Source organism: Elgaria multicarinata, chromosome 20 (assembly GCF_023053635.1).
Source record: "Elgaria multicarinata webbii isolate HBS135686 ecotype San Diego chromosome 20, rElgMul1.1.pri, whole genome shotgun sequence".
In the NCBI taxonomy this organism is placed as follows: Eukaryota; Metazoa; Chordata; class Lepidosauria; order Squamata; family Anguidae; genus Elgaria; species Elgaria multicarinata.
This window is the reverse complement of record NC_086190.1, coordinates 18,725,305-18,740,652: the sequence shown is the minus strand read 5'-3', so window position 1 is coordinate 18,740,652 and position 15,348 is coordinate 18,725,305. Positions and strand designations below refer to the sequence as shown.

At 48.7% G+C, this 15,348-nt stretch overlaps 1 protein-coding gene across 2 annotated transcripts in view; it reads left to right on the top strand.

The window, feature by feature from the left end:
* The window catches only part of IGSF21 (immunoglobin superfamily member 21), a 161,913-nt gene that overhangs the window by 69,084 nt on the left and 77,481 nt on the right, over window positions 1-15,348 (top strand). The window contains exon 1 of one of the 2 annotated variants that reach the window (XM_063145128.1): window positions 13,590-13,630. The exons of the other annotated variant lie outside the window; for it this stretch is intronic. The gene's annotated coding sequence lies outside the window, so the exon portion shown is untranslated. Of the gene's footprint in view, window positions 1-13,589; window positions 13,631-15,348 lie in introns of those variants that run through there. 2 annotated transcript variants of the gene reach the window in all.

The following is a 15,348-nucleotide window of genomic DNA, read 5'->3' as shown; positions in this document are numbered from 1 at the left end:
AGGGAGACTGAAAGAACTGGGCAGGTTTAGCCTAGACAAGAGAAGATTACATGAGAGCACTCTTCAAAGACTTAAAAGGTTGTCACACAGAGGAGGGCCAGGATCTCTTCTTGACCCTCCCAGAGTGCAGGACACGGAATTACGGGCTCAAGTTAAAGGAAGCCAGGTTCCAGCTGGACATCAGGAAAAACTTCCTGACTGTTAGAGCAGTATGACAATGGAATCAGTTACCTAGGGAGGTTATGGGCTCCCCCACACTAGAGTCATTCAAGAGGCAGCTGGACAACCATCTGTCAGGGATGCTTTAGGGTGGATTCCTGCGTTGAGCAGGGGGTTGGACTCGATGGCCTTGTAGGCCCCTTCCAACTCTGCTATTCTATGATTCTATAAAGTCGAAAACTGAAAACACAATATAAAAATCACAATATGAAAGTACAACCAGAATGAAAACCAATGAAACTGAGCAGCAAAGCAGAGATCTGAAATCCAGATTAAAACCCAGATTTAAAGCAGCAAAGTTAAAAGACTAAGATGATAAACTGTTAAAATACTGTTAAAATAAAAAGGTCTTCGCCTGGCGTTGAGACGGGTATAACGTCGGTGTTAGCCGAACCTCCATAGGGTGCCACAGCAGAGAAGGCCCTGCTCGTGGTAGCCACCTGCCTCACTTCCAAAATGCACATCCTCCCCCCACACACCCAATTTCATGTTTTAGCGTATGGCGGAAAAGTGCGCATTTGAGCTGGGTGCCTGGAAAAGTAAAAGCATTTTCGCATTTGAAAATGAACAGTTGCTGTTTGGGGGAGGGGAAGGATGTTCATGTTCAAGACCGAAAATGAGATGTGATGAGCACTGAGGTGGAAATTAGAGAACTTGAATGAAGTTGAACATGGCTCCTTCTCCCATTCCAAAATGGACATCTATTTTGATTAGGGGTGTATGAAAAATTCATTTTGGTTGATTTTTCTACCAGTTCGCACCTTCTACACTGGACGCGGACACGATCCACAGTTGAAACCTGTCCATTTTTGAGCTTGCAATGTGATGCCCGCACACACACACACACCAAAAAATTCTGTGTGACAGCATGCGAAAAACTTGCAAGAACAAACGCGTACCCTTGAAAAGCGTGCACAGAATAAATGTTTTAAGCAATGCGAGAAGAATGCGTACGCTTCAAAGAGGCACACAACGAATGTGCAGATTTGGGAAAACGTGCATGAAAATATGAACTGATTTTCATGAAAAAACTTGGGGGGGGGGAACCAAAGCTCACCCTTTGATGTGGACTCAAGTTGGGGCAAGATTGGAGGTGTGACTCAGGGAACTTGAGTTTTGCTGATTCGCACGTTTCTGAATTGGACTGAGGGTTCCCAAAATCAAGCAGAGTTTTCAAAAATGGCGAATTGCTTTTTTTTTTTTAAGTAAGTGTTTGAAAAGCCATGGGTGGCATGACTCTTCTTGGAAGGGGCAAGCTTTCCTTCCGTCTTGCATAGGGGCAAAGGATGCCATTTCTAAAACCATCTCCAAAGGTCCCCCTTCCTTCTTGCCAGCTGTGGCACATGCTCAACCTACCTCACTGTCGTGTTTCTCAGAAAACTCCTGCTTTTGATGGGAAGCAAATGACGAGGCTTGCGAAGTAATCTACAAAGCTTTTATTAAGCAATGAACGTCTCTTCTACCTGAATAGAATCTAACCTCTTGGAAACATCCCCCTAGGCAAAACTATGCAAACTAAGCAAGGCAATTGTCCGTTCAAGAAGGATAGGAAGCTACTTCTCAAATGCCCGTAACTTCAGAGCGCCTGGTGCGGAGGCAGGTTCTGGCGTAATCGAACTGACTTTCTCACGCCTTCCTTCTGCCTCGTGTGTTTGAGCTTCTGGAGGACCCTAGCATCAGCTAGCTTGTTGGGATGCTCATCTCCAGAAGAAACCTCACTTCCCACTGAGTGTGTAGGATTTGGCCTTGAGGAGATAAGCTCTGGAGAGGGCTGACCCCCTGCTGGGGAATCGCTCGTGAGAGCTTCCCCCCATCCCCACCGGCACAGGCTGGCTGGTGTCTGGCGCTGTGTCTTCTAGTTCTGAATCTGACTCTGATTGATTACCTGAAACATCTCCCAAAACAGGAGCAGTAGGGTTAGACATGACACTCACAGGGTTGTTGTTGTGAAGACGAAATGGAGAGGTGGAAGATTATGCCCGCCGCTTTGGATTCCTTGGATGAAAAAAGGCAGGATATAAATGCAATAGATGAAAAAAAAAAACAATTCCCACTTGATAGAATTCCATGATTCTCCTCCCATCCCTTCTCCTGTGGACACATGAGGGTTCACCCCTGCCACACATGCATCCCCTTCATTTTTATGTCCTCCCCCCCCTCCATTGCAGCTCTGCTCGGTAATATTGGATTAGCCCACTTTTCCCGAAAAGCTGATTTCGATTTGCATAATCCTTCCCCCCATTTGGAAAAGCATCATGGTGCTCCAGCGATAAGATGAGGTGGTCGTATGTGTGTGTGTGTGTGTGTCGGGGGGCAAATAATCTCTCCAAGCTGAATTGCAACAGTGGCGAGAGGAGCCGGATAAAGGGGGGGGGACGGGTTTCTATTTTTAACCTTAAACAGATCATAAAAAGGAGAAAGCGTGGACTCCTTCGAAGGAAGGTGTTTGGTGCCAGCTCTGCTCTCCCCTCTGGTCGATGCCTCCTCCTTCGAGAGAGAACATTTTGGCATGGCGTGCAAAGCAGGCTGAATGCCGATGGTCCCTTCACCGGACGATCGCCACCAATTCACACGTTACGCCTTCATCACTCCTCAAATACATGTGCAGAAGAGGCGTGGCTGGACTTGACCCACCCCCAGGCTCAGTCTGTTGGTGCTGGAAGCCCTGTGCCACTGGGATTGGCTGTGGTTCAGAGGTAGAGTCCCAGGTTTGATTCTCAGAAAACCAGGGATGAGTGTCCACCTCTTAGAGGCATGCATGCTTAGGTTGAATTGCTCCCTGCTTAGGTTGAATTACTCCTTGCTTAGGTTGAATTGCTCCCTGCTTAGGTTGAATTGCTCCCTGCTGAGGTTGAATTGCTCCTTGCTTAGGTTGAATTCCTCCATGCTTAGGTTGAATTGCTCCATGCTTAGGTTGAATTGCTCCATGCTTAGGTTGAATTGCTCCAGAGGATGGGGATATGGAGTCCGTGCCCATGGCTTCCTGGAAAAGGCAGTCTTGGAGAGGAAAGAGCATTAAGAAGGTGCTTTGAGAAGCATAAAAGGCAGCAAGAGAGAAGCAGCAGGATTTTATGTGGACACCTCCATGAGAACCACGCCTTTGCTCATCGGGAACCCAGGATTACTGTCTATCCTAAATCTAAGTTTTATTATTATTTATTTAATTTTGGTATGATCCACTAGCCAGAAGCTCTCTGGGCAAAGCCTCAGGGAAAAAATGGTTCTGATTCCTTCAAAAACAAAACACCTTGCTGGTGCATTATATTTTAAGGTTTGGTGGAATCTTAACCAAACAGCTCTTGTGCCATACGTTGGTTGGTTGTTGTTTCTTCTCCTTCTCCTTCTCCTTCTCCTTCTCCTTCTCCTTCTCCTTCTCCTTCTCCTTCTCCTCCTCCTCCTCTCATTCTCCTCCTCCTCTTCTCCTTCTCCTCCTCCTCCTCCTCCTCTTCTCCTCCTCCTCCTCCTCCCCTTCTCCTTCTCCTTCTCCTCCTCCTCCTCCTTCTCCTCCTCCTCCTCCTCCTCTTCTCCTTCTCCTTCTCCTCCTCCTCCTCCTCCTCCTCCTACTACTACTACTACTACTTTTCTCCTTCTCCTCTCATTCTCCTCCTCCTCTTCTCCTTCTCCTCCTCCTCCTCCTCTCCTCCTCCTCCTCCTCCTCCCCTTCTCCTTCTCCTTCTCCTCCTCCCCCTCCTCCTCCTCCTCCTCCTCCTCTCCTTCTCCTCCTCCTCCTCCTCCTCCTCTTCTCCTTCTCCTTCTCCTACTCCTACTCCTCCTCTCATTCTCCTCCTCCTCTTCTCCTTCTCCTTCTCCTTCTCCTCCTCCTCCTCCTCCTCTCATTCTCCTCCTCCTCTTCTCCTTCTCCTTCTCCTCCTCCTCCTCCTCCTCTCCTCCTCCTGCTCCTGCTCTCCTCTCTCTCTCTCTCTCTCTCTCTCTCTCTGTTTTTTTGAAGCCCACACTTTTCTCTTGGTCCCCCGAGCATTGGGGATAGTTTCCCATCTCCTCCACCACTGCTTTAGAAATGAGCTATGCTCTCTGCTGAACTGGTACCGAGACTCTGGGCCTGTTGAGTTATATTTATTCAATCTGTAAATGATACCGACAGAGCTTGACAGCAGGCGGTGAGGAACAGGCGTACAAAGGAATGACAGAGCCAGAGTCATTTTCTGGTTTTCTTTTCTGTCTTCAAGTGGAAGAAAGGAAGCACCGAGTTCTCGTAGAGAGCAGCCTCCCCTACGGACACATGCAGATTTCATTCCAAATCATGCAAACACGTCCCGTGTGCAACTGTGAGCAGGAATGCAATTCTTTCGGAAATCCATGCTATTTCCTGAGCTTGCACGCATTTGCACATGTGTGTACTTGAGAAAGCCCCCCACCCCAAATTGCATTTACATGCTTTAGACTATATGGGTAAATGCACGTTTTTGGTCAGGGGAAAATGCACATTTTCTTTGGAGGGAAAATGCACTTTTTAAGACTGTACATTTGTTTTTACCATTGGGAAGAATTGCACACTTAAAAAATTGTGCACTTCACTGAACAGGATGATAATGATAATAATAATAATAATTTTATTTGTTACCCGCCTCTCTCTCCGGATCGAGATGGGGTACAACATAAATGCAAATGCCATAAAATACATATAATTAAAACATTTTAAACTAATACATTATTAAAAGCAGCACATTATTAAAAGGTATCTTAAAATTCATCTGGGTAGGCCTGCCGGAAGAGATCAGTCTTTATGGCTTTCTTGAATTCCGGAAAACTGTTAAGTTGACCAATCTCTCCCAGCAAGCCATTCCACAAACTGGGAGCAGCAGAATAGAAGGTCCTCTGGGTAATAGTTGTCAGCCTTGTTTTTGTTGGCTGGAGTAGATTCTTCCCAGAGGACCTGAGTGTGCGGGGCGGATTGTACGGGAGAAGGCGATCCCGCAGGTAGCTTGGACCCAAACCATGTAGGGCTTTAAAGGTGATCACCAACACTTTGTACTTTGCCCAGAAACAAATTGGCAGCCAGTGAAGAGATTTTAGAACTGGTGTGATGTGGTCACCCCTAGGTGTACCGGTGACCAGCCTGGCTGCCATATTTTGAACTAGTTGAAGTTCCCAGACTAGGCACAAAGGTGGCCCTATGTAGCACGCATTGCAGAAGTCGAGCCTCGAAGTTACCAGTGCATGAACCACCATCTTTAGGTCTTCCGACTCTAGGAAGGGGCGCAGCTGGTGTATCAGCCGAAGCTGATAGTAGGCACTCCTGGTCGTCGCCTCTATCTGGGCTGTCATTTGGAGTGACGGATCCAGAAGCACCCCCAAGCTGTGAACACAGTCTTTCAAGGGGAGTGCAACCCCATCCACAACTGGTAGACACACCTCGAAACCCAGGTTATGGGCTTTGACAGCAAGCACCTCCGTCTTGACTTGACACTCTAGTTCAGGAATGCAAACAAGGAGACGTGAACTTCGAGGAAGGACACACAGAGGAGGGCCAGGATCTCTTCTCGAGCCTCCCAGAGGGCTCAAGTTAAAGGAAGCCAGATTCCAGCTGGACATCAGGAAAAACTTCCTGACTGTTAGAGCAGTGTGACAATGAAATCAGTTACCTTGGGAGGTTGTGGGCTCTCCCACACTAGAGGCCTTCAAGAGGCAGCTGGACAACCATCTGTCAGGGATGCTTTAGGGTGGATTCCTGCATTGAGCAGGGGGTTGGACTCGATGGCCTAGTAGGCCCCTTCCATCTCTGCTATTCTATGATTCTGATCCTGAGAACCTCCCCAAACTCCAATGTTGTATGTTATTCACCCATCCTGACCCAAAACATGAGAGGAGCCATGGCTGAGCAGATCCCAAGCTCAGCCTTCAAAATCCACACTTCTTTCAATTTCACAATGGAGGCGTTCTCTTTTTAAGAAGGTGCAGGCAGAAATGCGTATAACGTAACTTTCCAAACAATGCAGCCCATTCGGAACTTTGCTTGCATAGGAAACGCGTTAGGAGAAACGCTCAGGGAATGCTTATGAGTTTCCATGCAAACTTTTTTTAAAAAACGTTCTGAAATTTGGGACGAGCCGAATTTAAGGCTGGAGAAATGAGCAGCCCAGAGAAAGCCAAAAGAACATGGCTGTCCATGTCTTCGGCGGTTCATCTACCACTTGTCCATTTGACTGAGTGACCGTCAATTTGGAAGCGGAGTTGGTTTTGTCGGATGGCCTTTCTTTCTATGGGAGAAAAGGGTTACATTTTGGAACTTTTCTGAACCTTTCCCAGCTCTACTAAACAGATGGGATGACCAGAGCTGCCTCCAGTGAGAGAAAAGCTCAAAGTTCAGAGATGGTGGATATTCCAGGTTGCCATGGAGACCTCTCCTTTCCAGCACTGACCGCTCCTTGGAAGGATTGAATCTCCTCTCTCTCTCTCTCAAACGTCTTCTTCTCTCTCTACTTAAAATGTTGATTTCTTCTCTGCTGGTCTTATCAGGAGAAGCCAGAGATGACAGGAGGGGAATAAATGGAACTTTTCCTGCTCAAGCTACAACGGCTCTCTTGGTGTGGTTCAGAGTAGCAATCATAACAATAATGGAGTTGCAAGACTCAGGGCAACGCCGGAGGGGAGGGTGTTTTTGACGGACGGCACCCGGCGCTGGGGGGGTAAGCAGCCCAGCTCCATCTAGAACAACGTTCCACAAGCTGCTGCCCTTCCAAGTGTTAGGGATAAATGTTGCACCTAGAGGTTAGATTGATTTAGAAATGGTTTGAGAATGTCAGATGTTCTTTGCAAGCTAATAATAATAATAATAATAATAATAATAATAATAATAATAATATATTTAATTATTTATTTGTTACCCTCCTCTCCCTCTGGATCGAGGCGGAGTACAACATAAATGCAAATGCCATAAAATACATATAATTAAAACATTTAAAACTAATACCTGATTAAAAGCAGCACATCCTTAAAAGGCATCCGTAAGAAGTTTTTTATGGAATAGCTGGTTCACTCCTTTGTTCTACGCTTTGCCTCGGCATATAAGGCCTATTCAACGCCACTTGACAGACAGGTCCTCTGACCTGTAAACCATGCCTACGTGCCAAGAGGGCGGGAGGTTACCTCCCACTGCGAAGAGTGGCCCCCACCTTTTCCAAAACACGTCCGAGAGAACCAGCCACTCCAAGGCCGAGAACAAAGGAGTGAACCAGCTATTCCATGGGAATTTCTTACAGAGATAAGCTTGCAAAGAACACCTGATATTCTCAAACCATTTCTTAATCAATCTAACCACTAGGTATGAGGTCAGTCAGTGTTGGCAATGCTGGCCTAGATGAATCAAGGGCTTCTCATGAGGAGGCAGCTTTCTGTCTTCTAGTGTTCCTCCGTACGCCGGCATTCTGGGAAATATTTCTCACCCATCCCTGCTTAGAACACACGTCCACAACCAAATTTACCATCGGCTTCCTTAAACGAGTGTGTTTTTCTTCCCTCCCTGTGCATGATAATGCCTTCAGACCCCTCCTAAAAACCCCACTAGTACAGAATGGGGGTTGCCTAGCTCATCAGCTGCGCTCTGTCGACGCGCCCCGAAACTTTTAGCCAAGCAAAACGCAACCGCCAGGATTGTCTCTCTTGCCTTTGGTGTCTTGGAACAGCAAGGAGAACTGTACAAGATTATTATACATTTTTTTTTTTAAGGAGGGGGGGACGACACTATTCCTTTGTAGTCTGGCAAGCGAGACTTCATTATCGCGGTCTCACTGCCTTTCTGGAGTCTGCAGAAATACCTCCCGGCTCCCAGGAGAGCGGAGTCTATCAGTTTTTCTCCTGCAGACCCATCTAGCATCTCTCTCACCTTTAGCACACGGGATGCGGCGGCCGGATTGTCATGATAGCATCGCTGCAGGAGACGCCTTTCTTCATCCCGGAGATTCTGGTGCGCGGATGGGCTGAAGACCTTCTGATGCCTCAGGCCCCCGGGAAATCAGGAGTGTGCTCCCTGGTGTGTGAGATGCTTCCGCCTGTTCTCGCGGGCCTGAATCCCCAAAGACAAAGAATCTCTGCTACGGATGCTATACATACAATCTGCAGTGGGACATCTAGTCGTATGTGATGTGGGTTTTGAATAAGATGAAGTCGGTATGCTCATCCCCCTGCCTTCTGAAATTCCTGGGCCCCTCTGCAGCGGCCCTGTGTCAAGACCAGAGACAGGGAAGGAATTCTTTCCATTTTAGCTCACTTGATTTCTCACTTTTCAACCGTTATCCTTTGAAATTGGCACTTCTTCTTTGGCATTTGTGATGGACTGCTCCGATTAAGCTTACCCCCTTCCTCTCAGGGTGATCCAATGGCCCGCCTGTGTGGGCCAAGTCAGTCCAGGGCCTGAAAGTAGATCTCACCCAAAAGGCTGCCAATGACAGTTCAATGACTCCACCGGACACACCAACTCTTTCATTGATCCACCATATCCCAGGTGTTATTCTGGTCTGGCCAAGCTCTAAGCCTGGTTTGCTGCAGCTAGGCTCAGACTTTGCCCAGTAGTCCATCCAGCAGTGGCAAGCAAGTGGTGGGTTCCAGGTAACGTAGCCCCAGGTCCCAGGGTTAGTGATTTTCAGAGACTTTAGGCCAGCTCCAAAATGGCTGGTTCTCTTGTCCCCGGTTAAGATGGGGGGAAATGAGGGGGGATCGAAATGGACCATCCTGACCTCAGAGTGCATCCAACAAAACTGGGGATGGATGGGAGGGGAGATATAGAAAAGCAAGGGTGTGCGTGAACAATGAGCTCCATAAACCACAACCAGTTGAGAAGGAGGGTCTCCGTTTCGGGAAGGAGCATAACGCCGACCTTCCGTCATGACAGCGACTTGTAGCCAGCTTACGAGATGCCCCCTCCATTGTGATGACGGGTGGCGGGTGACACCTGCCAAACGTCTGCTCTTCCTCTCTCTCCTCTTTCCTCGGACCTCTGGCATCCTGCTTCTTTTGGCAGCCGCGGCCCCCGGACCCCAGCGGGGGCAAGAGGACTCTGCCAATGGCACAGCCTCCTTTCTCTCCTTCAAGCAGCTGCGCCCAAGGTCAGCCTGCACTCCTCCGATTGCCTGTGCGCTTTGTCTCTCTTTTGGCTTTTGGGAGAGGCAGGAGGAAGCCATGGGTTACTGCCAGGTGCCTTGGAGAGAAGGGCAGAGATGTTGTGGGGCCCGACGCTGGGGACAGATGCTGGCCAGCAATGAAAGACAGCAGGCTCCCTTCTCCCTTGGGACCCCAGGTGCTGAACGGCCTCGGTTTCCGTGACGTGACCTTCACGTCTTGTCTCTCTGGCGTTTTTATTTATTTCAACTGTTAACCCCACAGATGCCAGGGTCTTGTGTCAGTTAAGGGAAAGCAAGGGCATAAGACAGAAGCATAAGACAGAAAGACCAAAACAAGACCTAAACAGTAGGCCTGTGTGCCCCAGTTGCTGGGGAACATGGGTGGGAGGGTGCTGTTGCACCATGTCCTGCTTGTTCATCCCTGGCCGACGGTTGGTGGGCCACTATGCAAACAGAGTGCTGGACTAGATGGACCCTGGGTCTGATCCAGCAGGGCGCTTCTGATGTTCTTATGTACTTAAAATAAAAACAAAATAAAACACTTTCAAATAGATTTTTAAAAGAAGCAAAATGAAAAGTGAACCATGAACAATGTCTGGATATTAAGGAAAGGCTTCCTGGAGCAATAACATTTTCAGGAGGCACCAAAAAAAATACAAAGTTGGCGTCTGCCTGACCTCCAGAGGCAGTGAGTACCATAGGAGGGGGGCCACCACGCTGAAGGCTCTGCCCCTGGTGGGCTCCAATCAGAGGATGGCTCTCTGTGTTTCAAGGGCTTTCCATACATTACAATCCCCTGCCCTTCTGGAGGGTTTTGCCACACTTATCTCAGAGTTTAGTTCAACATCGGTGACTGCTGTGCTGACTCACTGTCGCGTTGGCAGTATCTCGGCCAAAACCTCAGAGCTGCTGAGCCGTTAGTTGGCCACGGGCACCGGCTGAACCGGGAGGTGAGCCCGAGACCTTACCGGCATATGTGCCAGTGGTCCTCGCCGATTCGTGGGTAAGACAGAAAATTATTCTTCTGCAGTGCCAGCGAAGCAAAATGGTTCACTGGCCTCCCTGAAATTCTGTAGACATGTTGATAACGGAGCAAGTTGGGCAGCCGTTGGGGTCTTGGCTTGGCTGTCATCTTGGCATCGTAAAGACAAGATGGAGACTTCTGGAAAGGAAGAAATTGCAAATCTCAGCTCCGTGGGGGGGGGGGGAAATAAATGATAGGAAGAGCTCTTTGGCACCGAGACTGTGGCAGAAGGCAATATTTGTGTTCAACAGACCTCCCCCACCGTGCCTTTGAAAGGGATCCGTTTGGTGAAAGGAAATCAGACATGGAGCGGATTTCTTCTTCACAGCTGAGGACCTGCTTTGAAAGGGTCATTTGCAGAAGGGTTGGGGTGAAGCGTGACCCACAAGGCAATTGTGATGGCATGTAAGGCAGCCATCTTGCTTTTTGCTACCGACAGGGTGCTAGAATTGGGGAGCAGGCAGCTGGTGGTATCTGCTGGCACCTGAATCCGGCCAAGAGATGAGCAGAGGGCCTTTGGCTCAATTAGGAATGAGCTCCACGTTGTACAGTTCTTTAAAAAAGGATATTGCAGAGTTGGAAAAAGTGAGGTGGGGGGGGGGGGGAAACTGGTAACTAAAATGATGAAGAGGTTGGAGCAACTCCCTGACATGGAAAGGTTACAAGATCTCAGACTGTTTTGTTTAGAGAAATGGCGACTGAAGGGAGACATGATAGAGGTGTACAAAATTACTCATGGTGTGGAGAAGGTGGACAGGGAGACATTTACCTCCCGCTCCAGTCATAATACTGGAATCCAGTAGGGTCATCGGTGGGATATCCAGGAGAAATTTAAAGGAAGGACTTCTTCACACAGTGCTGTGAAACTATGGAATTCACTTCCACAAGATATAGTGATGGCCACCACTTTGGATGGCTTTATGAGGAGATGCCTTGAGGGGGATCATTAAGAGTCTCCATGGATGAGTATAAGCCATGGGGGTCATGGCTGGAGACAACGTCCAAATCTCTTTTTAATTATCTGACACCTTCCTTCTACGGGAACTCTCTTTTGCCCTAGCTAAGAATTCATGAGCTTCAAGTCGGCAAAACCGTCGACACTTCCTGTTGGATTCGCCAGCATGTCTTGAAGGAGCCATGTTGGAGATCACTTCCCCCCTGGATCCTGTAGGAAGCTCCACATCTTCCCGCGTATGCATGCAAGGCAAGGCGATGCAATCCTGTGGACTAATTAATAGCTGTCCCTGACGGCGGTGATGCGCTTTCCACCACCGTGGTTGTCAGCCTGGTCCTCGTGCAGAGAGCTCTGCTCCGATGAGTGGAAAAAAAACCCCATCAGACAGGACAAGCTGGGGTTGATGAATTACAGATGTTTGCCGCACTCTCTGAGCCTTCGTGATCAACTCTGACAAGCTGGAATTCCTGCAGGGGGGCTGTCTGTCATTGCCCGTTAAGAAAATGAGACATTAAAACCCTACCCGGCGACATCCCGAGATGTCTGGAGGCTGGGAAAGTGAGGGGCGGTCACGCCAAGGGTACGGACGCACAGATTCACCCCAGTCCCCTTCGCTTGCTCTTCGACAGATCCCTTCTGGCTATCTGGCTGCTCCTTCTCACCATGTGCGTCGAACAGCTGGGCGGTCCACGGGCACCCGGCGAGCGGCCGCACCCATCCCTCAGCAAGCCGCCATTTTGCATAAAAACAATTTTGTTCTTTAACGTAAAGGGCCTTTTATGCAAACGGCGGCCATTTTCACGAGATTGAGCCCATGATCTCGCTTGCTTGGCAGGCAAAGAGCCAAGGAGGAAGGAGGCCGTGAGTATCTCCTCTTCCTTCTCACCATCACCAATGTCCGGTCCACAGAAGTAGGCAGGTGAACAGGCAGGTTGCAATGGAGAAGAAGGAACAGCAAGTCTAGGAGGTCCTATCAGTGCCCCCCTGTTGGTTTGTGGACCCTTGACAGACATCCAACCATGCCCACACTTGACGTTGACGCTGGCGTATTCCTCTTTTTGCCTTCCTCCAGCACACCTGCAACTCCAGACCCTGATCATCCTGCAACCAGGATGATCAGGCATCTGGAAACAAAGCCCTATGAAGAGAGACTGAAAGGACTGGGCGTGTTTAGCCTGGAGAAGAGAAGGTTGAGGGGAGACATGAGAGCACTCTTCAAATACTTAAAAGGTTGTCACACAGAGGAGGGCCAGGATCTCTTCTCGATCCTCCCAGAGTGCAAGACATGGAATAACGGGCTCAAGTTAAAGGAAGCCAGATTCCAGCTGGACATCAGGAAAAACTTCCTGACTGTTAGAGCAGTACGACAATGGAATCAGTTTAGGGAGGTTGTGGGCTCTCCCACATGAGAGGCCTTCAAGAGGCAGCTGGACAACCCTCTGTCAGGGATGCTTTAGGGTGGATTCCTGCACTGAGCAGGGGGTTGGACTCGATGGCCTTGTAGGCCCCTTCCAACTCTGCTGTTTTATGATTCTATGATTCTATGACTCTCATCTCTTGGTCAGGGTGGGATTCAAACAGAGTTAGTTTGGCCCTGAAGGTAGTCCATCATCCTTCTGGGAATGGGCGGGACATTGAGTGATGACTTGATATTCAGGCCACGTTGCTGAAAATGGCCAGTCATTCTCCCTACAAAGGTTTGCCACCTCCTGTCACTGCAGCACTACTTAGTTGGCCGTGCGGGCCAATTGGAGACCTCACGGCTATGGAGCGAAACGTGGAGAGGCAGGCGGCTAAACCCAACTGGCACGATGAGGCCCAGAAAGAAAAGGATGTTGTCCAACAGGAGAGGGGCAGGCAGGCCGGGCTCTTCTGCTCCGCCTGCTCCCCGATGCTTGAAAATTCATTTCGTTGAGCAAACATTTGCAGAATAACAAGACTGCATTGTCCCGGGGTTGTGGGATCTCTTCCCTGTAGCCAGGGATGTTGGAGGTATCCATCCAGGAGATGGAGGTCACTGAGTTTTCATCAGGTCAGCCCCACAGGCTTCGGCTTGCTTCTCCACAAGCTGGCCTGACTTCCTCTGCGTCAAGTTGGGCCCGTTTGCGGATTTTCCAGGTGTTTAAAAAATCATTGTATATAGAACTTTGTGCAAAGATCCCCCTCCTAAGGTATTGATTTGAAGAGGACTACGTCCTCCTCTCACCATCTACACTTCGCACGCACACCCCGAAGGGCAGTATCTCCAGAAGGAATTGTAGACGGGGGTGGCAGGCAAGAAACGGACAGCAGCCTCCGTTGTTTTGACGTTGCCCACCCTCCCTTCTGCGGCAGGGACCGTAAGCAAGCGGAAAGGTACGAGACGAGTTTATCCGTAATTATTTCCCCTGCAATATGGAAACAGCTTGCTTCTGGAAAAACAAATTGAATGCTCTATTTGTTCCCAGGCCGTGCATACGTCTGTTTGCCAATGCAAGTGGGGAGGTGAAGAAGATGTGCTCTCTCTCTCTCTGTCTCTCTCTCTGTTTGTGTCTCTTCCTCCTCCTGTTTTCTTTCCTACGTGTTTGCATCTCCGTGAGTACCTGAAAAATCTCTCTCCGGTCTTTTTCGTCAAAGCAACGAAGCCCAGAGGAGACCGACCTGTCCCGCAAGGGGACTGAGAGGTTTTGCATCAGAGGGTCTGGGGTTCAAAATGGCTCTTGGAGGATTTTACGGGAAACTGAGAAGAGGAGGTCATGAAAAGGTCCCCATGTTCTGAACTTGGACGACATGGGGTGTGATATCCATGCATTCTCTCCTGTTGAGTTTCTGTGCGAAGACAATGGGGTGCTCTTGGGATGGTGGGCTCCCATAACGGTGGACCGGGGCCTTGTCAACTACACCCCCCTCTACGACCAGCTCTTGGTGCAGTGTCAGGCTGGCACGCCACTCCCAAATGGGTCGGTAATTGGCCATAATGGGAAGGGAAGTTGGATGACAGCCTATGTCAGTTTCACCGTTTGCTTAAGGATGATCTATTTCCTGAAGGCACTCGGTTGTGGCGGCAGGCTCTTTGAGCAGATGCTAAGGAAGCGGAATGGGAAATTGATCATATGGCGCTCTGTTCTGCTCCTCCACTGCCGCTTTCGGGCGGGGCAGAGGCGTTTTGGGCAGGAATGGAACTGCTGCCCAACAGCCAGTGCTGTCATCAGCACCATTCATTTGCATCAGGCTTTGATTTCCATAGATGAGGGTACGCGATACACAGGTATCCCAAAGCCTTGCGAAATGGCCTACAGTGCAGAATGATTGGATGTCGCAAAATCTGTCCTCTTTGCATTCTATGGATTGTCAGGTGGTTTTCATTCCATCTTCATCTCACTGGTGCAATTGAATATATTTTCCCCAGAATTTGTGCTAATTCACACTTCTGCCAATTTACACCTGTGAAAAGGCGCACGACAGCCAACCAGGTGTCAACCACAGACCAACAAAGCAGGACACGGTGCAGCAGCACCCTCCCACCCATGTTCCCCAGCAACTGGTATACATAGGTATACTGCCTCTGAAGAGAGCATATAACCATCCGGACTAGTAGCTATTGATAGTCTTATTTATTTATTTATTTATTTATTTATTTATTTATTTACAATATTTATATACTGCTCCCCACTCAAAATTTTGGAGCGGTGTACAAGATACAAGATAAAATAAAAACAGAATAATAAAACACTTTAAAATAAATTTTAAAAGAAGCAAAATGTACAGTGAACCGTGGGTGGTCATTAAGGAAAGGCTTCCGGGAATAATGACATTTTCAGGAGGCACCGAAAGGAATACAAAGTTGATGCCTGCCTGACCTGCAGAGGCAGTGAGTACCATAGGAGGGGGTCATCATGCTGAAGGCTCTTCCATGAATTCACCCAACCCCCTTTTAAAGCCATCTGAATTGGTGGCCATCACTACGTCTTGCAGTAGCAAATTACACAGTTTGACTATGCACTGTATGAAGAAATCCTCCTTTTCTGTCCTGATCTCCCACAGTTCAGGTTCACCGAATGAACCCGGGTTCTAGTATTATGAGATTAGTTCCC